We start from the raw sequence: 22,651 nt of genomic DNA on the forward strand, positions 1-22,651 counted from the left end.
GTTCCTAAATGATTTGGTCCAGAAGTGCTGAGCAGCTAGAAAACCCTTGCAGTTTCATCTGGAAATAACAAAGTCAGTTCTTGCTTTACTGCATAATCTGTTAGGCAGTGTGCTTTTTTTTGTTCTAAAATGTCTTCTCTCAACTCTCCTGTTCCTATTGTGGGATCTTTTGGCACTGCTCCACAACTCTCTCTCAAGGATGGATGTTTTTATTCAGTGGTGCACATTTGACCTGGTTTAGAAAATCAGGTGCTGAGGTTGTGAAGGAGCATTATTAAACATCTATCAAAAATGCTAAGACAAATATTGCAATTAGCTTCTGTGTGTTTCCCTTCAGCACTTCTACTCCTTGCATTTTAATAGTCTGAAGAGCTATTTCTTTGTGATGCTTTGGGTGACTCCTCTTGGAAATGAATCCTGTGCTAATAGCTCTGGCTGTGTCCGATCCACAGGCACGTGCTTGGAGATGTTTTGTGTTTGTTTTGCACCTCACTAATTAATGTATAAGTTAGTGGTAGAACAGCAGGAAAGCTGCCTTTGCTGACACTTCATGAAATAATGATTTAATCCTTTGTGACACATTCCTGCTGAGTGTCAAAGCTGATAACTCTAATCTCTGTCCTTAGCTCAGTGCAACAGGAACCTGTTCTAGAGGGCATTTTGCATGATCTAGCAAGCTCTTGTAGGTACTTTGTGACCAATTCATGTAAACTTTTTTGTACATCGCCACTCTTGAATGTGATTGTACAGGATTGTCTGGCACCCCGAGGAGTCTGGAGCTGAGAGCAAATGAAGGACCTGACTGCTTCACATGAAATAAGGGTTGTCTTGTGAGCAGTGGGGAAATGCCCTCATCTCCTTCTAAATGCACCTCTTCCTTTGCCAGCATTCAGGGCAAGGCATGGTCATATTCATCCAGAGGTGCTCCTAGACTTTAAACTAGTTTGGAAGGGAGAATGATGGACCAAGGGGGTCTCAGTGCCCTGAGCTGGAGGACCATGACTGAGAGAATGATGTGCTCCCAGTCAACCATGAAATTGTGTGGGATCTGCTGCTCCTGCTGCATCCTTAAAAATCTATGGAGCCTGGTGGGATTCATCCAAGAATTTCCAAAGACCTGCTGATGTTATTACAAAACCTCTCTTAATGACTTTTGAGTGGTCTTGGGAATCCAAACAAGTCTAGACAAGCTGTCTAGAAGCTGGCAAACATTCCTGATTCTCAAGAAGGGCAAGAAAGAGGACTCCAGAAACTACAGGCCTGTCAGTCTCACTTCAGTGCTTGGTAACGTTATGGAGAAGATTATTCTGGGAGGTGTTGAAAAACACTTGAAAGACAACGCAGTCATTGGTCACAGCCAGCACAGCTTCATGAGAGGAGAGTCCTGCTTGTTGAATCCAATTTCCCTTTATGACAAGGTAACCACCTAATTACCTTTCCATCAGGCACAGCATCGCCAGCCGGGCAAGGGAGGGGATTGTCCCCCTCTGCTCTGCACTGGGGCGGCCTCACCTCAAGTGCTTAGGGCAGTTTTAGGCAACACAATATAGGAAAGACATGATACTATTAGAGAGCATCCAAAGGAGGGCAATGAATGGTGAAGGACCTTGAGGGGAAGCTGAATGAGGAGCAGCTGAGGGCACTGGGTCTGTTCAGCCTGGAGGAGACTGAGGAGACTCAGTGCAGTTACAGCTTTCTCCTGAGGGGAAGAGAAGGGGCAGACACTGATCTCTTCTCTCTGGTGACCAGTTACAGGGCCCCAGGAAATGGCCTGAAGCTGAGTCACAGGAGGTTTAGGTTGGATATTAGATAAAGGTTCTTCCCCAGAGAGTGGTTGGGCACTGGAACAGCCTCCCCAGGGAAGTGGTCACAGCAGCAAGTCTGGCAGAGCTCAAGAAGAGTTTAGACAATGCTCTCAGGCACATGGTGTGACTGTTGGGAATGGTGGTGTGCAGATCCAGGAGCTGGACTCAGTGATCCTTGTGGGTCCCTTCCAACTCAGCATATTCTGTGATTCTCTGAAACCCACTCCTCTTCGTTCTATGTGATTCTGAAGCCTGGGTGTGGATGCAAATCTGTATGCAGGGATAGCTGAGAAACTGCTCTGCAGTAGTTAGTCCTTGAGATACAACCAGCAAAGCTTGCTTCTGTTCCGGCATGGATTGTGAATTGCTGTTTAAAATAAACTTTTGGTTTAATGGTATTAAAAAGAAAAAGTGCAGCTCTGCAAATAGAGACGGGAATGTCACTGTAACAGCACTTCAGGGCCTCTGAAATTCATCTTTTAAAGCTGCATACAGTGTGCTGAATGGCAGATCAGGTATTGGTATTGGCCCCTTGATATAAGGCCCTTAAAGCTTGAGTTGCTGAAATATCTGTATTTTGTAGACAGTAGGGCAACCATGTGCTAAGCAATCAGTAACTAGAGGAAAATAAGAGCAATGCAAGTCTCTCTGCCAGTGCAGCATGTCTCTGACTAGCTGAATTAAATGCCCATTTTTTTTTCCAGTGTACGAGCTGTAATGCACATCTAAGTGCATTATTGAGAAAAAGGAACCATTACAATTTGATTGAGCATCTCTCAGAGGCTTGCATTATGTAATAACTTGTCTGTAAAAGTTTGACCCTGAACCCTCTTTTTTTCTCAATACCCTGTGAATTTTTTTGGATGTGCAGTTGAAGCAACAGCATTACAGTGAAACTAACCCCTTTGACACAGGCTTGTAACATCAAAGAAAGACTGTTTCTCTGCAGTTATTTTCATTGTCTTGGGGAGAGATTCATATGTGCTATATAAACACTAAGCAAAACTATTTTCATATTATCAGAGCTGCAGAGTTACATTACAAGTTAGTCTAGAAAATCAAAGTTAAAAATAATTACTTTGATCCTCTTAAACCTAAATTCTGGCTCCGAACTGGGGCACTCATGAGTTGCTTTAAAAACTAGAAAAACCCTCTCACTCCTTCACCCAAGTCACATACAGGAGATCTGGAATCATATTTTTATCTAAGCTGCTTAACAATTCAGGTAAAAAATTCAATATTTAAAAATCTGCTCTTATGCTGAGACCAGTCTTGTAAGACATTGCTTGTATATATATGAATCACTCTATTGTTCTGTGTATGTCACCAAGTTCTCAATTTCTTTTAAGTAACTCTTTCTTTACCTTTAAAATGTGTATATGCCTTTATTTTATTCTGTGTGGAGGTCTCACCCCCTCCCAACAGAGCTGTTCCAGTGTGACAGGCTTTACTGGGCCAAGGCCAGCACTGCTTGGCGAGGACTGTAGGAGTCCTATGGAAGAGATTTCTGTCTGAGGGAGACAGGAGTGAGGGAGACAAATGAAGAAAATCCCCAGACCCACAGCATGTTGATAGACCTCCTGTTGTTCTTAATTCGTGTCTGTAAATGGCACTGGTTTCCGCTGTTGTGCACCAAGACAATAATAAATAACAACCCTTAGCATTTATATACCACTTCACAATTTTCAGTGTGTTCAACACACATTAACTAATTCAGCTGAGATGCACAGATTCTGTGAACAAAACTACTCTTCTTGCAGCCCAGGGGAACCTTTTATTACAACTGGGACAAGGCTTTTCTTTTTACCCTTAACTGGAGCTGTGGCAGTAATATTCTGTACAGAGCCGGTGTCTTTCTTCCTGAAGGTTTCAAGCATTTGCATGTATCCCTGTTTGCACAGGAATTGGACTACTCCCAAGTCGTATGTGATACTATGAAAAAAAATGTGCAGGAGACTTGTCTTTATGTTTTGTGCCACAAATATGCAGACTCAGGGTTAATAGATTTGTGGTTTCAGAAGCCACTGAGTTAGCAAAGATGTGGCATCATTAAGTGCACCTTTCTGTACTTGCATAAGGCCTTCAGGGATCACCATCTCCAGTGGTCCTTGAGGCTCAGGAGGGGAATAAGGCTCTGTTCATTTTGACTACATTGGTTCATCACACCATGTGCTGAAGAGAATTGAGGATGCTTGGTGGTTTTGGTGCACTAGGTTCACCACCTGCTAGGCCACCAACCTGTCTTTTGGGGCAGGAGAAAGCTCAACAGAAGCCTATTGCCATGTAAGAGGTGTTTTGAAGGCAATTAAAGACATTATGCCCTATTATTCATAATCCTGAATTCCAGACATGTTGTTTGGGGTCCCAGACATGCACTGGCATGATTGCAATCTGTCTGGCATTTGACTCGTTTTCTGCCTTGGCATTTTGCATATGTGTATAGAGCTGGTGAGAGGAAGTTTGGTGCATCCCTGTCTGCATCTTCAAGCTGGGCAGGATTGGTTCCACATTTTCTTTCCAAGAATAGCACCATTTTAGCATTCCATTAGGGTGACTAGAAGATAAGCATCTTATTTAATCAGGTCATATAATGTAGGATTAGTGGTTTACCTTGGAAATAACTGATTTGTAGTCTTTGTAAATTGATGCCTGGTACTTCAGAATGGCTTTAAGTTGTAACTCTTTTTTTAATCCAAGAGGTTTAGTTATAGCTAGTGGTCACACTTCTGGATTACCTCTTTGTCTAACCTTTTAATAACTTTCTGATTTAGAAGTGGTGCCTGCAGGTTTGGCCTGAAACTGATTCTGCAAGACCAGCATAGAGTATAATTTTCCTATAAATGGCTGTATGAACAGGAACACCATTAGCCTTTTAGTGATCTAATTACGCAGGAAGGTAGCAGTGCATTTTGAGATCAGAACTCTCATCTTGCTACAGCTCTTCCTTCAGCTAACAGTGCATGAGAGAAGAATAGCATGTTTCTTGCAGGTGATGATTTCTCTTTTAGTGGCTTTGATATCCTCATTTTGTGTTTGAAGGTAATGTGCAGATTGCTGGGTGGCATCACTCAAAGTGACTGACTGAGCTGCTGTTGCATGTGAAGATGTCTCCAAGACAACTAATTTCCTGGTCAAACAGCACATTGGCTTCTGCCACAGGACATTTTAAGGGAGCTGGTGAGCTGAAGGAGCAAAATATTTTAACAGTTAATTATTAGCACTGTAGCTGCCAAATGCAGCTCAGAGTCTAGGGCTGAAAATGTTCCTATTAAACACTGCAAATTAATAACTTTAAAAAAAAAAAAAGGATTGTGTTATTTGATTAGCAAACTGATTTATCAGAAAACTTCTACCAAATAAGAGGAATTAATTCTCTACCTTCACAGTTCTTTTCCTCTAGTTGCTATATGTGGAATTTACAGATCTCCTTTTACTGTCACATTTCATTGTTCTATGTCCCTGCTACCTTTCAACTTTGCTTTTTAAGTATTAGTGGGCCATTTTTTTTCTAAAAGATATCCAAAAAATCAAGTGTTTGTTTCCATTTTCCTTCTGCTCTAAAACTCAGAAAGGTTTAGTGACTCCATTCTATTCTAAAGGTAGGATAATAAAAGCTTGAAGCATTGGATTTTTTCCCCTGTTTTATCCCCTCCTCCCAGTCCCCTTTGTCTCCAGAGGAGCAGTGTTACTGAACAGGTGTAGAGCATTTAGAATTTTTTCCTCTGCATTTCAAATTTTAAACTTTTCTTATTAAAATATTCCTATGCCCACCCTTTTCCAAGGTACTTGGTCCAAACCAAAATCAAAAATACCCACATTTTTTCCTGCCCTCCTTGAAATGCTTGGCTGTTCTGCTCAGCTGAACAAACCCCATCTTTGTCTTCGCTTTGGAATAAGAAACAAGCAGGCTTGTTGATTTCTGCTGCATGGAGACTCTCCTCCCTCACAGAGATGTAGTGGTTATCAGGGGTAGGGTGGAAGCTGCTGGCTGCTGTTTTCATGAGATCTCCAGGAGGCTGCTGCCTTGTGGATCTCCAGCCCCAGAGACAGCACAGACTGAAGGAACACGAGCAAAATACGCTTTGTGCAATGGTGGGTAGTGAGAGCACAGAGACTGCTATGCTGAGAACGCTTGAAGGTTTTCAAACGAATGTGCAGGAGAGACAAGGAGTTGTGTCCCTGCCCTGCCCTCTGTTCCATGGCACATCTGAACCTGAATTTTCAGCTAATAACCCCTAAGCTGCCTTCTCTGAGCGTGCCTGCATTTGCTGGGGAATTTTAGGAATGTGGACTTCAGCACAGTGTTGCTGCTGCTCACCCTCTGTTCAACTAAGAGCTTTAGAAGCTGGTGTGGGGTTGGTATTGCCAGGATAAAACCCTATTGTGGTTTGCAGTATTCTTTAACTGAAGATTTATTTTCCTGGGTAAGGTTCCATTTAGAACAGCAGGAGTCAACATCAAAGAGCTGGAGAAAGGCCTCTTCCCTTTCCCTGACACAGCACAGCTTCACCTCTCTCCCTTCACCATCCCCTCTCCCAATTCCTTTGTTTTTAAGGCATTACAACTTTAGTGACTGAAATATTGAAGGGATTGTAGTTAGTGTTGTATTGCTCACAATTACAGGGCAATTGATCTAAGGAGGTAAGAGGAGAAAGCCTGTGGGAGGGTAGAGCTGGTATCACTGATGCAAACCTCTCTTTTGATGTCCCCTCCATGCTGATGCAGCTCCATCTTTAGCCTCCGGCTACTTAAATTGTTCCTGTTGGAGGATGTGGGAGGTCTGCTCTTGACCCATATGGGAGGAAGTTAGGAAACCGGTCATATAGGCCCCACCACCTGCTTGGCTTTGTGCACGGCTCTGTGAACTGTGTGCCTTTTTCTGCGTGTATCTCACAGGGCAAGGCAGCAGGAGTCTGTGGGTTTGTTTTGTAGCAGAAGTGGTAACAAGGACACTCCTTAGTCAATCCCTGTCTCTGTTTCTGGTGAATAGTTGAAGGTCCTCCTATTTGCTTTGAAAACCAGCTGACAAAGGAAGGCAAAGCAATTTGTGTCCTCAGCATGGCAGAATAATCGTGTGACCAGCATCTCTGAAAGATCCCAACAGCGCATCTTGGAGTCTCATCCAAACCGTGTGAATTCAGAATTCCTAGACATGCAGGCGTTCAGTGCCACACTTGATAACTAGTGATTCAAGCTATTTGAGATACTAAAGGCAGTATGAGAAGCAACCTTTGACCGAAATGAAAACCCAGGGTGATTCTGGAGGAAACTGTAAGATTGTTTTCAAGGTTGATGCTATTCTGTTGTGCACCAAGGAAGATAATGTTCCAGATTTGCAGTACAGTTCAGCATTGTTCTTCCTTATTCCTCATTTCTTGGCCCCATCTATTTTAACTGGCAAATATTGGTTGCTTGAGCACCTCCTTTCGTGACCCTGTATCTACTCATCTAGGTGCTGGACAAAGCAGGGGTTTGAAGCAATCCAGGGCTTGTGTTCTGTATAAAATGCACTTAAATTTGTTCCTGGTCATCTTGCAGCAGAGCTATTTGTGCCCTGCCTATGGCCTGGCTTGCAAGCTGCAAATGTCTGGACAGGATTTATTGTCTCTGACCATAAAATTTTAAACTGCTTTTAATGGTTGATGTTAAATCACTGCTGCGCTGATTCCAATCTCTCTGCAGAATTTCTGAGTTCCTAGGAAGGCATTTTCTCGGCCAGCAACCTTTGGTTTCTGAGAAGGATAGAGGCAAGTTACAGGGCTGTTCACAGGATGATGAAGCACTAGTTTGGTGAGGGACCTGTGTGCTGGCCAATGTCCAGGCATCTGTCTGGCTCCAGAGAGCAGAGCCAGGCAGACCTGGTACGGCTATGATGTGACTGAGGGATGTTTGTATTGGTGTCTGGGTGCAGACACTCCACTGGGACACAGAAACTGAGTGTCTCTGCTCTTGGCTTTGTTCCTCACTGATTGAAGTATCTTTGATGCAGCAAGAAAACTGAAAATCAGTGTTTCAGCACTGAGCTGCTTACAACAAGCTATTTTGTTTTTGTACATGTCTAGTAAATACTGAACTGTTCAGTGTTGTCACTCAGTGTGGCTTTGTCCCTTGCTGCTGGGAGTCTGTATAGATTTCTCTTGAGACTGGTGAAATGCTTCCTCCTCATGAGATGCACGCTGTTCTAGCTGAGGCTGTTGTCTGTCACCTTTGCCTAGAGAGCAGTGGAAGCACTAAACCAGAATCTAATGTTTCTCAAATCAATTAATAGTCTTAAAGCCCTTTTCATCAACATGCAAAGACAGCTGTGGCAGATGGACAGGAGATGACTTCCTTGCCAAGGAGGGGGAGATGCCTTCTTCTATGCTGCAGATGTTTGCAGGGGAGGCAGAGAGCCATCCAGGGCTTCCCACTCTCAGGCCTATGCACTTTACGCTGCTCCATCTTCCTCACAGTAACCTAGCTTTCCATTTCATCAGCAGGAGTACTGTTTAGCGTGTTTTGCTTTAACCCAAAGCTGGACATCATAGAAAATTTTCATCCAAGACTAGGCTGGTTGGAATTGTTTGACATCAGCATATCAAAAAAGGTTGCAAGAATTTACAGTATGCTGTGATAGTTTTCCAGAGCTTGTGCTTGACTGAAGCAAGATAATGCCTGTCTCTAATATGCTGTTTAAAACCACGGTTCATAGCAGTGCTTGTAGTGACAGCAGTTGGAAGCAATCTTCTGGACCAGAGTAGCCAGAAGCTTAAAACCATCTTATATTTGATAATTTTCATCTTCTGGAAGATCTGTGCTATCTAACTCGGGGGTTATTTCACTTCCCTTATGGTGGGCAAGGCAGGCTATCATCAGGAGAGACTGGTGATCAGGGTTTAAGCAAAACCACTTTCAGCAAGAATGCTTTCCACAAGTGGTTCTGCCTGTCTGAAGTTAAAAGGAGACTCTGACTTTTTCTCTGCTCATTCTCACACCTCTAAAGGTTGAGCAGTCCATTTTAACAGTGCTGCCGTATGGCTTCTTCCCATATTAGAAAGGAAGGTGCTGAGTATGGGCATCCCAGGGTGCATGCGTCTGTCTGTCTGGACCTGTCCCATCAATTAAACAGGAGCTGACGTCATATTTGAAGGTCAGCTGTTTTATAACCTAATATTACAATATTTTTTTCCTCTGGGTTTATTATCTCTCTCCAACCTGCAGCTCGGCACCATCTGGTGCAGGCACACAAGGGAGAAAGATTAGAGAAAGTAAAGCAGCTTTGTTCGCTTCCCCCATTGCTTCCGATGTACAGAGGAGTCGGCAGTCTCTTGCAATATTGAATTTTAAGTGGTGGGAAGGGCTGGATCCTCTTTGCTGTCTGAGAGAGGGAAAAATAGTCTGTGCTTACCAGCGATCTGTCAGGAAGTGTCTCAGGATTCCACTTACTGTAGCCACAAAGTGCAGTTTGCTGCATTTTAGTCTATATTTAGTCTTGGTTTTTTATGACCTGTTTTTCCCAGCACACATATTTTCTTTACCTGTAAATTGCCAGAAGCACTCCTAAATGAGGTGCATGTGCAGTGCTAACTCCACCTAAAGTCTCCTTTGGAGGTGAAGATCTCTGAACACCTGAAGTGCATTTACACCTGACAGAGCCAGGCTGTCACACCACAAGCATGTTCTGCCACACCGAGATAGCTCCATCTTCCCTGGTGGCACCTGTTTGCACAGACCAGGGAAGTGAATGTTTACTTACCCAGCCTCAGCCTACAGGGAAGACATACCAGTTGTTTCCATTTCATAGGCAGGGTTGGGTTGCACACAAGCTTCACCCTCTCTCCCATCCTCCCTCCTTCTTTTTCTCTGTCCATCTAGAGGTGTGATTGCTTTCAGTCCAAACTGCATGATGATTGTTTTCTGGAAAAGCAAAGGTCTTTCCTTTCCAGTAATAAAATGATAGTAATTCAAGAATGCTGATCTCCTTGTTTCCAAATAAATTTCCTCTTTTGAAATTCTACTGTTGTTAGTTCAAGATTCTTTATATAATGGGAGAAGCTAGAAACTAATGTCATTTTTTCTTAAAAGAGTAAAACTAAAACTAAATCTCCTCAAAACCCCCGAGCTGATCTATTCTCCAGAAATTAGGAATTCGTATGAAGTGCCCTTGACCTAACAAAACCACAGTTTAGGAGAAGGCTACACAGAAGCAGAGGAAAGGTGGACATAAAAGTGTCTCTATGCCTTATGATACAGTGCCATACATATGCCATGAATCACAGTCAGCCAATTGTTTTCGTAATTAAACTTTTTTATTTGTGTCCATCTGTTTGTGTCCGACGGTTATCTATCCTTTCCCAATAGCCAAATACAATAGTTATTTATGGCTAAAGAAAATTTGTTTCAAAATAGTCAAATGCAAACTTTGCAACATTGAAGAAAAGCAACAAGATACCAGTTTGCAAGTACGCCTGTTTTTCCTGTCCCCAGCATCTTGATTTACACAAGGTTCTCCTTAGGGAAGATCCATAGTAAATGGAACAATGGTTCCTGCATTTCTTGACAAGTTTTCAGGTTTGTGAAGTGCACTTTTCCAAGTAGTGAGTCAAACTGAAGTCTCCACACATGACAGTGAAGAGTTGAGAAGACAGATGCACACAATGGAGGGCCTGACCATGTTACCACAGTCTTCCTAGTGTGAATCCTCATCACCTTGAAGTGAGCTTGAAAATGGTGCTATGGATTCTCATTTGCAGCTTAACTTTGAAACCAGTTGTTGTAAGTCCTCTTAATATTTTTTAAGACCGTTCTTGAAGTAACTTTAATCACTCACAACAGTTTACAACACATTTTGTTTCCAGTTCAGACTGGCTCTGTTTTCTCTATATTTAAGCACTATATAAGTAAAAAACCCAAACCTTTCTTTGTGCTATCTTGCCATGAGGGAAGACTAGAGCTAGGAGATACTGAAATGGTGTTTGAGGAGAGAGAAGGAAAGTGTGTGAAAGGTTTGACTCTTTTTTGCAAGTTTGCTTAGTTGTTTTTAGTGCCCAAGAGAAACAGAGAGATGAAATTTTTTTATTATTCAGGTCATATTGTGGCCTTTGCAACCTAAAATTCTCTTAGACATATTGCTTATGTACTTCTAGTGCTCTCTCCAAAGAGATCTCTCACTTCCCTTTTCAAGGACAGTATAAGACAGTAGTGCTTGGCTTGGATCACTGCAAAATCCTCTTATCTGTCTGCTCTCATTTTATTTTTCCTCCAACTCTTACAGTGTCTTCATTGGCATTGAAAACATGCAGCCAAGGTTGATGAGGGCAAAACTTAAGCTTTACCTTAACTTCTATCTTAACTCTTTGCAGCTTTTTTCAAGGAGGTCTGTGAGTGAGAAGAGCTATTAAATCCTTCTCTTCTTAATTTTTTTTTTTTTTTTTTTTTAATTTCTGTCCCAATGCAGCAAGTAGTTTTAATCTGCCTTTTAGAGAGCTGAGAGTTCAGTCCCTGATTTGGAATGGCATACTGTGCCTGGTGGTGCTGAGCACTCTGCAAGGAGCTTGGGTTCCTCCATCTCTTTAGTTTTTTCTTCTGGACACCAGAGGATGCATACACGTTATGATTACTGCAGGTGAAGTTGTACTTGCTGGATTGCCAAATGTCAGGCTTCAGAAAAGAGGCAGCATGATAGCTGGCTTTGCTACCCAAGACTTCTGTCCCAGAAGAGGGTCCTTGTGGCTCCTGGTGCTGTGACCAGCAAGGCACCCACACTGTCTGATGATGTCCTGGCAGGGAATGAAGCAGCAGTGCTATTGCACCTGATACACATCCAGCAGAGCCATCCCACAAGGGTCAATGGTTAGCGGTAATACTTAAACCAGCTTTTCATGCTGAAATAGAGGTTTTTGGTTTATATTGCCGGTACCTCTAGGACTTCTTGGTTGGGGACAGAGCCCCGTTGTACTTCAGTTTGTGTAAAGATCATTTGAAAACTGCAACCTTTGCTTTTAAGATGTTTTCAGGAAATAAGTAGCAGAAGCATTTTTAGTAGTCTTGTGCCTTCTGCTGCTTTGTTAACTTTCACTTTCATTGGGTTGTATTAACCATTGACTGGACTGTTTGTAGTTTCTTGGTGTTTTGATTGTTTCTCTCTGCATCTCAGCAAAAATCCCTGCTGACAGTCTCTCAGGGTTTGTCTTATTTGTTTTTGGAGGTTCCTCTGTTGAGGGATTTGGCAGGGATTTGCTCACTGTCTCTAGTAATAGTTGAGGTGGTTTAGTGAGTTATGAAGAATAAACTGGACTGATTTCCCTTTTGCAATCAGGCTGAAAAGCTGATACCCTTGGTATGCAGCATGCTCAAGGCCATAAGCCCAGCTGCTATCAATTTTACCTTCTCCTCCTGTGAAATTGCTAAAGAAAAGATGTTTTCCAGATCATGTGTGTGGAACAGATGTGGCTTATATTACTAGATGATTCAGCTAAGACTGGTGCCAAAACATTTTCCAGAACTCTCAGCTGGGAGTTGGGTTGAGAGAAGGAATAACTTGATAGAAATGCTGGGCTGGCTCTGCCATCCATGTCTGTAACTGCAGCCACATCAGGTACAGTTCCCTTTGATGTAGCAAAGGCCTAACAGAGTGATGGGATGAGGGGTGCACAGAGGTCTTGTGCCATGATGCCAGGGAGGCATGGGAGTGACCAGAACTGGGTGCTGCCAGCCTGAGAACCTGAAAGAAATACAGAAATGCATTTGCAATAGGCTTGGTTAATGTGTGGAGGTGCTTACACACAGCCTGTGTGTGCTGCTCCCACTGCAAGTGTTCCTTTATAGTCAAATACCATCAGCACAGAGATCACCGGGATCCTCTTGGCCAAATGTATTTCCTTCCACCTTCTGCTGAGATGGAGAAAATTCTGTTTTCATTAATAGGAATGTGATTAGCTCACCTATTTTTCCCTTTGTAGTCACACTTGGCAGTTTCCCAGAAAGCCACTGGAATGAGCTTTTCTAAGGCTATATGTATACATAGAATCATGCCAGAGATGGGACTGGGCAGTTGCCTGAAAGTCACATTTGTTTGTTTAAAACTTGCTTATATGCAGACTGAGGAGTGCAGAGAATGAGCAGAAGTGCTTGATCAAATTCAGTCAGTATGTCTTAACAACATGGCTCTTTGGACTTTACTGCTGATGTTGTACATTGGAGCACTTTAACCCTAAACCTGGTTAAATGTTTATACATGGGTGAAGTCCAAGTGAAGTGTTCTGATGGTGGTGCCTGGGGAGTATAGCCCAAAGAGGAGAAACTGGTTATTTTGTAATCCATAATAGGGAAGTCTTAATCTCAACTGCTGAGCAAGACATGGTTTTACTGCACACAGGGCATTTATGGGGAATACAGTGTAGCAAGGCTTGGTACCAGAGAATGTGGAGTCTATAGTCTTGTGTCTATGACTGTCAGAAAAGACATTTGTGCAAAATGTTTGCAGGGTACCAGCAGCCTCCACCAGCCAGAACATGGGGTACTAGTAGCCTCACTCATGGATGCATCAGAGGAAGGAAATGTCTACAGGGGATGGTGGGAATTGTCTCCTCTCCATGTTCCCAGAAAAACTTTAGCTCTGTCAGTCTTCTGCTGAAATACATACTACATTCTGCCCTAATAAAGAAAACTATAGGAAGAACTAAGGGTTTTTTTCTGCAGCTGCTGAGTCAGGAGGGGGTGGAGATGAGAAAGTCAGGGTTGTCATTCTGGTCTCATGGGAAAGCAGTTCACAGCTTGGCACGATAGTTGCTCTCAGTATTTGTCCTCTGGGAGCTCATTCTGTGGTTTAGCAATCCTATCTACCTTCCATTAGAAATTAGGATACCTGCCTATTGCTGTTTGGTTCTGGACTGTGGTCTATAAATCAGATCTCCTGTGGCTGTGAGCAGAGCAGCCAAAAAAGTAGTCTCTACCCAATGGCACTGCTACAGCTCCTGGTAATTTGAAAGAGGTCAAGTGTGGCAGGCTTGGGCTATTGCACACTGTTGCAGGCAACCTTGGTATTCCGTGGGAGATGGTGATCTTTTGAACAGTGGATGGTGCTCCCCATGCTCTGTAGCTGCCTGTTGAGGGGGCACTGTTTGCACACTCTGCCATGCCTCTTTCTATGGAATTATTAAATAAGGCAGTTGGGATCCCAGCTGTGCTCTGGCTTCTTTTGTGCTTAAAATGTCTGTTCTCTATCCAGCCAGAGGAGATTTTCATGCAGCTCAGAGTTCAGGGGCTGGTGCTTTCAAAGCAGGAGGCTTGATGTCCTTTCAGGTTAGTAAGGGCAGGCTCTGTCAGCAAATTCTTGCAAAGGTTCTTTCACTTTTTTTCCAGGAAGGCTTTTTCCTGCCTTTGCCTGTGAGCAAAAGGCGGCACCAAGTGGCAAAGAGACTGGGCTCATGCTGCAGGGCTTCAATGGCAATTCAGTTGCATCTCTTGCATTTTTTGGTGATGCTGATGGAAGAGCTTGCAGTAGGGGCGGGGTTAATACTGCTTTTGTGTTGCTACCAAGTTACTTTTAATGATAGAGTACTTTTTGGCCCCTGGAATTTCACACAGAACTGCATGCATGCTTTGGTGCTAAGCAGTAAAATGCTGCATATTGCAGACTGAGGTGTGCCTTGATAGGTGAAAAACCACCCAGTAACCACAAACCCAATCCCAGCTGGATACAAAGATGAAGTAAAACATATTTACCAAGTTTATAATCACTTTTATCACAAAGATTCTGAATTAAAGTGTGGGTGCTATTTGGATAAAGAGGCTGTTTCATGTATTCCAAGTGTGAAAGTTTTTAGTCACTCTGAATAAGTTGCTGCAATATCAGAAGTTTGCAGTCTCCTCCCTAGCTCTGCAACCATTGAATAGTGGAGAGGATAGAGTAAGCAAAAAATATTATTTGAAGGAAACTAATTTCTCTCTGCTCCACCTCTTCCTGTGAGCAAAAGTAGGGGGAAGGCACAATGAAGACATCTGTTCCTTTGAACCCACTCAGAGACTTGCTTGGTAATAAAACTAGGGGAGAGGAGGAGAAGCTATTGGTGCTGCTCAAGTGGTTGCTAATCGCTTTGAGTACTGAGGGGGTGAGCTTTTATCATGTTGACCTTCTTAGGAGATATTGAAAAGAAGCTGGCACTGACCTCTGCCAGGATTTAAATCCAGGAGGTTCAGAATCCCTTTGTGCCCCTTTCAAAGAGGAGACAAATCTCTGTGGTAGCCTCACTCTCTCCTTGCCTCAGGGTAGGCACCTCAGCTGTACTGACCTAGATACTGCGCTCTGCTCTCCTGGATGAGCCCTTCACTGCCTGTGTAGCACCATGATCAGGGCTGCAGCAAACTAAACGGGAGTCTTGCAGATAAAAAAATTATCCTGTGCCCTGAACTCCAAGCATGCCCTGACTCACATCCACACTTTGCTCTTGGTATGTGTAGTGCTTAAAATCTTGTGTGTGACACAGGGTTGCAGGGTCCTCCCCATCCCCCCACTCTTCCTGCCTAATCTCATTGTGCTGCTTAGTCACAGCAAAGACCCCTCTAATGGGTTTAAGTGGCCATGCTCCTGGCTGGCTGTGCTGTGCTTTCTGTCCAGCCTGGGATGGTGTGTGTAAGTAAGAGATGAAGCTGCACACACCTACTGCCTCTGAGTCCTCCTGAGTGTCAGCAGGTGCCTGCATGAAGATTAGATTTCCCTCTAAGTGTCATATCTGGAAACAAAAGCCTGTTAAAAAAATGCCAAGGGGGTGATACATTATTCTCAAGCTAACAAAACGTGGCCGAGAACGCTTCTGTGAACCCGGCCACAGAAGGCAGGGGCAGATGGTTCCTTATGAGCCTTCCCAGGCCCTTAAAAGTGTCGTAATGCATAAACCAGTGGTTGTGGCACACACTGGCACGGGTAAGGTTGATGAGGGACATTCTTCAGCTGTGGATTTCGTGTCTTCTCTGTATTCTTCCATGACATTCTCCCTTAGCTAGCGAGGAGCTGTCAGAGAAAGGCCATTGGGAGCTGGTATAAAGTATATAAGCCTGGAATGTTTGTTCAGAGTGGGAATGGCTCTGACTTAACCAAAGGTTACAAGCAGGCAGCTTCTAAAGAGAAGAAAGATGTCTTTGTGCGGTGATGCAAGGAGCAGGTTTGCCAAACCCACACAGTGGAGGAGAAATAGGGACTTTGTTACTGTAGGCGGCGTTGGAGCATGATGATGTGATTTAAAGTTATGGGGTTCTCTAATTTGTGGCTATAAACCATAGGAACACAGGGCTATGGGAGCCCCCAAATACCTCCCTAAGCAGTAATTGGTGACATAACATTAAGGCAAGACACAGCACCACATCATTACAGTGCACAGAGTGTGAAGTTGAGCAAGGTAGAACGGCTAGGCTGCTTTAGGGGGTTGAAAAAGAATGAGCCGAGCATTGACAGAAGAGAGGCAAGTGAGACTGGTAAAGCAATAGGCAAGAGCAGAGGCTGGTACTGAATTAATCTTGTGAGCTAAATAGGAGTTTGTTTCAGAATTATCACTTGAAATATTAAGCAGTGGAGACTAAGGTGTTAAATGCAGTGTCCCTAATAGGCACAGTTGTCCCACACCCCAGGGACCCTCTGACTGCAGGATTTCAAAAAATAACCACCAGAAAGAACCCTGTGTTTTTCCGCACAGTGTTTTGATCCCCCTTCTCCCATGTATGCCATAGAGCATCTTGGGGTGATGCAAAGAGAATTTGGAGACAGATTCACCCTTAGCAAGAGGATTAGGTGGCAAAACCCAGCATTCCTACATCACTAAGCTCCAGAGAAGGAGACAAGTGCCTCTACAACAGAAGACTGCTTGATGCCTGCACAAAAGCATGTAATGTGTGCAAGAGCTTATTAAGGGAGAGGGACACAAAGAGAAGGATGTAACTGATGGGCCACTCTCTACCAGAAAGACATCGAGGTGCTGGAGCTGTCCAGAGAGGGGCAATGGAGCTGGGGAACGGTCTGGAGCAGAAGTCTTATGAGGAGTGGCTGATGGAACTGGGGTTGTTTAGCCGGAGAAAGGGAGGCTGAGGGGAGACTTGATTGCTCTCTATTCACTGCCTGAAAGGTTGTAGCTGGGTGGAGGTTGGTCTCTTCCCCCTGGTAACAAGCAATAGTCCGAGAGGAAGTGGCCTCAGGTGGCATGAGGGGAGGTTTATGTTGGGTATTAGGGAAAACTTCTTCATAGGAAGGTTTTTCAAGCATTGGAACAGGCTACCCAGGAAAGTGGCTGAATCACCATACCTGGACATAATTAAAAGATTGTACATGTGGCCCTTAGGGACATAGTTTAGTGACAGACTTGGTAGTGACAGGTTAACAGTTGTACTTGATCTTAAAGGTCTTTTTCAACCTGAATGATTCTGTGATTCTATGAACATCGGCAATGCAACCTGTACTGAGAGTTTGTCTTGGAATAGGCCAGGCTTGTTCCCTCTTTCCTCTATCAATCTCTGGACAGTACTGAGTTAATGAAGATTTGTATGCAACACTAGTAAGTTTGGACTCTACTGTGTGCTGGGACTTAGAGGACTCTTGAAAGAAAAGGCTGGGAAACAGAACCTGTGAAGTATTGTTCTCCTTTGTCCTTTTGTGAAGTGCTAGCCTTGGGCCTGAAATGTCCTGGGTGGAAAAATTGCTTCGAATAACCCATGATGCTGCTGGCTGCATGGAAGTGAAATCTCTGTGCAACACTGCTCTCCTTTCTGGCTGCCTTTCAAGACAGAGCTTGGTGCAGATCCACGTGGTGCTTCTAGGAAGAGCAAACAAAGGGTTGCAGTAGTGTCCTGGAAGCTGCTGCCTGGCCCACAGACCTCTCTAGTTAAGGGGAGAGTCTAGCCTTGGGAGCTTGCACCCAGATTCCCAATGAGACCCCTGTCAGATGGTTCCTCAGGAATGCGAGTAGCTGCTGTCCTCCACAAAGCGTAAGGTTCCAGCCACTGTGTAGGGAACCACAGAGCTGTTGGGCACTGCTTTGGAGGATGTTGGTGCTCAGTGCTGCTGCCAGGCTGCCTGGGATCCAGGATGGAAGCAGGTTCTGGGGAGTGCCACCCCACAGGCTGTCAGGAATAATCCTCTCCTGCTGTCCTGTGGTAGCACAGTTAAGAGACACCTCAAGAGTTTTTCATCCTCTCCTGAAACAACCAGACAGCTGGCTTTACAGGCAGAGGGGTGGGCTCAGTAGGCAGTCGCTTCTTCTCTGAGGTGATTGTAGCTCTAGTCTGACTGATACATAGCAGGGTGGGATGGACAGGGAAAGTGGGTTTTGCTAACAAATTCCCATATCTTCCCTTTAGTCCTGACAACATTCTTATATTACAGCTCTTCTTACAAATCTCCCATGTATCACCTTTAATTTAACAATGCACAAGCTGAACATAGTTTTTCAGTTCTTTCCCCTGGAGCAGGGTTTGTTAGCCAGCAGTGCCAGAAGGGATGTGTGTGCCCTGGTGCCTTCCTCTCTGCCCCAGTCTCTGTTCTGCAGTGGGACTTGTCTGGACTGATAATGTTCATACCATTTACAGAAGCACTCTGCCCAGACTTGTCATTGCCTGGTAGTGAAGATTTTTTTCTGATCATCAGGCCTGGGTCAGTATATAATCTTTCTCTTCCTTCTAAAGCAGCTATAGAGCAGCCCAAACTGTTAAGATACTCCTTTAGGCTTAAAATAATGAACTGGCCCGTGGCATTTGCAACTGCAATCTAGAAGGAGTCTCCCCTATGTGCTTTACTCCTTTTTCACTTGATAGGAACGACAGTGAGTGGAGTGGAAAGGGTGATTTGATATGAATTTTGATTGTCTTCCATGCTGCAGAAGAATTACAGGCACCAATAAACTTAGCAGGTGGCCACTGAAATGCAAGCATTTCTCATGACCCATAGCTGCAGCACAGTGCTTGTTGCCCCATGACACATGAAGGTTAAAATACAAATGGGTTTAAAAGGAGTTGTGCAAATTCATAGACAATTTGCCTGTCAAGTGACTATTTAGCATTTACAAGGCTGCATACAGAAACCTCTTAGCCACACACTGCTGAAAGTTGGGGAAGGTGTGTCAGAGGAGGTATTGCTGTAGGCTCTTCTTAGGCTACTCTGCCTTTTCACACTTGCCCTTGAAGTTTCTAGTCCTTCTCACTGTAACACAGTCTGTGTTCAGTGAACTGATCCAGGATTGTTTTTCTAGTATTGTTGAACACTGACTGTTTCTTTGCCACAATCTTTCTCCCACCCTGTCATTTTTCCCTTTCGCACAGACTTGTCGCACTGGCATCCCAGTCAGAGCCTGCTTGTGTGAGGCATCACCCTAATGAGTGCTGGAGCTCACAGGTTCCCTTTTCACACAAGCAGGGCAGCTGCTCCAGTGTGGGTGAGAGAGGAAAAGTAGATGCAAGTATCATGAGCAATAACAGTGTTTAAAAATAAATGGCACAGCCGTTCAGTTGTGCAGACAGATCAGCTGCTTGGCTTTTTTCACTCGTGTGAGCTTCTTTGATGTGGCTGCCGTTGTATTTTGCAGCTCGATACCTTCTCATTCCTTCTTCATTTGCTGAGCCCTTGTCTCCAGCACTTTGACTAAAAGAATCTCCAAGTATGTTAAAGAGATAAATGCATGTTTTCTGACTTCTGAAACAACCCTTACTCACAGCAGTGGAATTTAAAGTATATTATCCACCCCCTTTCTCAGACCCTCTTTTTCAAGGGGTTTGGATATGGAACTCAAGAGTTCTGCTAACAGGAAGGTAATGCTGCTGAGTGTTTGACCAGTGTCTGAATGGGTGGCTTGTACAACAGAGGTCCTTCTCTCTGAGATCAGCCAGGGATGTGCTCTGTAGCAGACTGTGGGGCACAGTCTTTTTGAAGGATTTTGATCCAAAACATGTAATTCACAAAGCTTGTTTTGCTGGAACAAATGTTATGACCAAATATGAACAGCTCTTTGTGGGCCTGATCACTTGTGTGTTTCTCTACCTTCCCCTCCCCCATCCACTATCCCCTCTGCTAATTGCTTTTCATCAGTTTTATCTAATATTTATTAGTAGGCAGGGGTGTCATCAGCCATTCATTAGATTTCTGTTAAAATGGCTTTTTCCGTGGAAGGAAGTTCAGGCTCTGGTGTCCATTCTGTAAAACTGCAGGGTGGAAAGAGATTTCCCAAGTTGGAAATCTGCTGCAGTTGGATACCTTTTGGCCAGGATTGTTAGGTGAAGGCCTGATAATGTTCAGTGCTGGATTTTTTCCTCCTACCCAACTCTTCACACACATACACACATGTTGCTGGGTTTCTATTCCAGTCCTATTTCTGATGCCCCAGCCCTCGCTCTGCCCCTGTTGCCTTAACACCCACCATGGGGCTTTGAGTGAGACTTTGAAACACACACTGGGTCAGCTTCTTCACCTCCAACAGCAGGTGACACAGATGGCTGGGTTGATTTTGAAGGCCATACATATGTGTTAGGTTGTCCTAGTGTGTTTTTGTGACTTTAGAAGCCTGTGTGCTCAGAGGTCATAAAATACTAGTCTATGTGCTACAAAAACTTGCCACTTAAAGCTCTTTAAGAACTATTGCATTCTGCTAGGACTGCTTATATATGTCATCTAAACTGTCTTCTCAAAACGTCCCATTAACATGTGACTGTTCTCAAAACCTGCATGCATGACCTTTCTGGCATATGCAGAAGTGGTGCTATCGATTTTACCTTAGCTTTATTCCTTAGATAGTCATGAGTTCATGTATTTATTCCTGTTTATTTATTATTTGCAGTGCCCAGCTATGTAACCTCATTACCTACCTCATTCTGTAATCAGCTCTTCCCTTCTAGTAGGAAAGAAAATAAGCACGTGCAGTCTGCATTACAAATCACTGTGTGCTGGTGTATCTCAGCATTGACAGTGGAGCTGTTCTGCACTTCTGTGTCTCGTGAAAGCTCATGGAGTAAATGTTTTGTAGGATACAACCCAGTTCCCACTTAATGGAAAAAAAATCTTATTGGTTTCAGTGGTGTATGGATCAGTCTTCTCATCCTATGAAGGAATGTAGCTGTATTCTTCTGTGGATTTTAGCATGACTGTATTCTGAATGCCATAATGACTGCTGCAATATTAGCCTGCATGTTTTCCATCGAGGTGTGAAATCATCTTGATGTTTGGAACTGCTCAGATATTTTTCTAACCCACTGCTTATCTCTGCATGGGAGCAGCGTGCTGTAATAGCCTTAGGACTGACTGAGTATTGCATGCTACTGGACTATGAGTTCTCCCTTAATCCAGGGGATTCCTGCAGTCTTTTTGAAAACAAGAACAGGGAAAGGGGAAAAGGATGTGAGAAAGATTTTAAAAGGAATTTGTAATGAACCTTTGCAGACCAGCAGTTAGGTATTACAGGTCTGTTACTGTGGTTTTCTGTATAAACTGACTGATGTCTTACTTTGAAGCCATGCTCTAGATTTCCATCATGTTTTTAATCTTTGAAACATTATTGAAGCATATCTAAATGCTACCAAAAATTTTTCATTAACATATAATATGTGCAGTTGCTGACAATATTTAAATATAATAGATAAATATTTTTGGCAGGTATGCTTCATATACACAGTGATTTAGAAAAGCATTTAAAAATAATTTTTGTGTGTTACTAACACCTCCTGTATCAAGACTCAAAGTAAAATTCTGTAGGGTGGGTTTCCTTTCTTTATGCTGTCAGGTTTAACTTGCTGCACAGGATTCACCCTGAAGAGTTCATCAGAAACTGGTTACTTTCTCTGCTTCTGCACTGAGCCTGCTGCTTTCATGCAATGCCAAAATAGTTACTCCACATATTAACGTCACATTTTCTATAAAGAACAATCTTAATAAAACCAAGATGATGCAACTTCCCCTTCCCTTTCCTCTAGATGTAGCTTTTCTTTTTCTATCTGGTTAATTTTTGACCTTGTTTAGTTTTTCTTGCAACTGACAGCTCCCACTACTGATATGCCATTTCACTCAAAGAACCTCGGAAATCATTTCCTTTACATGGCAGAGTGGATGTATGTCCCTTCAGGGTGGTGCAGGGCACAGGCTACAGTATGCTGGCTGCCTTGTTTCGGTTCCTGTTTCAGAGGCATGTTTTGCTGTAGTGTTGCATTTCTGCAGACCACTTGTCAATCTTCTGGTATCCTTTTGCATGGCACTGGGAGAGCTAAATACCACTGAGTCAGAGGGTTAAACAGATTCTGAGGATCAGCTGCAATGGCTGAACAGGGCAGCTGAAGACAATGGCTGAAAATTTGGTACCCTGAAGTTTTAGTGACCGTGTGTAGCACTACAACAATTGCTTTTCAGATCTGGACATACCTTTGACTTTTTCCTATGGTGGCACAGAGTTCCTTTCATGGGCTTCTCCCAGAATACTGATAGCATCAGGACAGCAAGATGTATCAACAGTGTCTTCCCAGATCTGGTCGGCAGATGAGAGCAGACCTCCCTCAAACAACTCCTGCGTTTTCTGGCTTTTGTTGCTCTGTGACCCATCTACCCAGCAGTGGCAATGAGCTATAGAGCCCTGCCATCCCCACCACATCCCCTGCGTGCATGTGGAAATAGCAGCTTCCAGGCCACCGATGGTGACAGCCTGGGGAGAATTGTCTTGGCACAAGGAGTGCAGAAGTGCTTCACTCGCATTTGGTGCCAGATGTCTACTTATTTCTGACTGCTGGAGTAATGCCAGCTCTGGGGTGGGTGTGGAAAAAGGGATTTGGGCAGTTAAATGCGGGAAGGGGAAGAGAGGTCAGGCCTGGCAGCTCCTCGGTGCCTTACAGGATCTTCTTACAGCAGAAGCTTT

The 22,651-nt window shown here is 43.8% G+C and overlaps 1 protein-coding gene and 1 long non-coding RNA gene across 2 annotated transcripts in view; one reads left to right on the forward strand and one right to left on the reverse strand.

Moving 5' to 3' along the window:
• The window catches only part of MB21D2 (Mab-21 domain containing 2), a 58,508-nt gene that overhangs the window by 8,237 nt on the left and 27,620 nt on the right, over positions 1-22,651 (forward strand). The window lies entirely within an intron of this gene.
• Positions 1,822-17,166, reverse strand: LOC125330939. Its single transcript, XR_007205765.1, has 3 exons — positions 17,154-17,166; positions 9,436-9,444; positions 1,822-1,932 (listed from the first exon to the last, which is right to left on the reverse strand). It is a non-coding gene; the product is annotated as an uncharacterized LOC125330939 (long non-coding RNA).

Source organism: Corvus hawaiiensis, chromosome 10, assembly GCF_020740725.1.
Source record: "Corvus hawaiiensis isolate bCorHaw1 chromosome 10, bCorHaw1.pri.cur, whole genome shotgun sequence".
Taxonomy (NCBI): Eukaryota; Metazoa; Chordata; class Aves; order Passeriformes; family Corvidae; genus Corvus; species Corvus hawaiiensis.